The following is a 1,668-nucleotide window of genomic DNA, read 5'->3' as shown; positions in this document are numbered from 1 at the left end:
TCAACATTTAAACTCGGAGGCAGGCACAGTCCCGCCCATCACAGCCCATTGTCCTCCACAGTCCTCCAATCTCACTTCGCGTCTTCTCCAAGGCTCAGCACAGGCTCTGCTGTTGTGAGCTTCATGGGAACGAGGGTCAAGGGGGTAAAGTGGAGGAGCTGGAGGGGATGGGAGGGATCTGGGAAGCGGGAGGACCTTGGACTCTGCCCCCGGGGTCCCCACCTGGGCAGGGCTGTAGGGAGGGGCAGCGTGCTGCCCTTGTGCTTACTGGGGGCCAGTGTCAGATGGAGGAAGGGGTGGGGGGGGAGGAGAGGGCTCTCCAGCACTCAGATTTGCACCCTTTGACCGCGCTGCCTGGGCACTGAGTATAGGAGGACGTCGCTGGCTGGTAGGGCTGTCACCCTCATCGATGGCCCAGTTTCTCAGGAGGAAATGGAAAGGATGGCAGGTTTCAGCAGAGAGCACACAGGCCCTGCTATTATCTTACAAAAAGCCAGGCCAGCCTCCCGCAGCTTTCCATGTGACTTAGCATCAATATTGGGGGTTTTGCAGCTACCTCAGGAAACCTATTTTCGAACAAATAATAGATTATGTTCTCTGGAACACAGGGGGAGCTAAATGCCTTTTGACAGCCAGCAGCTTATGGAAATAGCCCTTTTCCTGGCAGAAGAAGTCGATTCCCCACGGCCGCGCCTGCTGCTTCATCCAGCTTCCCCTAGCTCTGCGCCGATGGGTGCCCGGAGTTCAGCCCATGGCCTGACTGTTGCTGACACTGCCCCCTTGACCAGTGCAATGGTGACAGCTGTGATGTACAATTACAAAACGGGACACAGAGCCCTCTCAGAGCAAGGCAGCGCCCCTGTGGGCCGAGGGGACCAAGCTACTGGGGGACCCTGGGCTCCTGGGACACGGGGTGCGTGTGCAGACAGGCCCTGGGATGCTCCCAGGTGCATGCCAGTGGCAGGAAGCCCCATGTCACAGAGATGTGGCCCCAGGCGCTTGACAAGAGATGGCATCAGATGATGTAAAAGAAACCAACGGACCTAGGTGGGTGCCATCCTGAGCCCTGTTGGTGGATTAACTCAGTTCCATGCCCACGACTGCCCGAGGTGGAGTGATGGCCATGCCCACCACACAGACAAGGAGCCGAGGCCAGGAAGGGTTTCACCAGATGCCTGGGCTGGGGCCAGGGCTCAGGACCACCTGCTGAGCTGCCCACCTGGCCCACCCTGGCAAGTGTGTGCAAGGGCCCAGTGGTGCTGACGAGGAGGGCCATGGGGAAGAGGTGCTGTTGTTCTGAGAGTCCCAGCCCCACCTCAGGGGGAAGAGTGTGGGAGAGCAAGGCTGGGGGCCACCCTGGGGGCTGCGCATGTGCCCCCTGCCGTCGGAGGACACAGGCCACGCCACACCTGCGCCATCCAGGGAATGGGAAGGAAGCACGTGGCCATGGAGAGGCCAACAGGTGGCAGGAACGGCTGCAAGTCCCCAACCACAGGGTCACACGTGGGGGACCCAGCACAACATGCAGGAGCTGGGCTGCGCCCCTGCATCTGCCCAGGCCGAGGCGTAAACTCGGCATCAGCACTGCCCTTCCATGGAGACAAGGACCCATGCCCGCGTGGTGCAGGAGCTGTGCACTGGGCAGTCCCACAGGCAACTCCAGCCTTC

Source organism: Colobus angolensis, unplaced genomic scaffold (genome assembly GCF_000951035.1).
Source record: "Colobus angolensis palliatus isolate OR3802 unplaced genomic scaffold, Cang.pa_1.0 Scaffold358, whole genome shotgun sequence".
NCBI lineage: Eukaryota > Metazoa > Chordata > Mammalia > Primates > Cercopithecidae > Colobus > Colobus angolensis.
Note: the sequence above shows the minus strand (reverse complement) of the source record.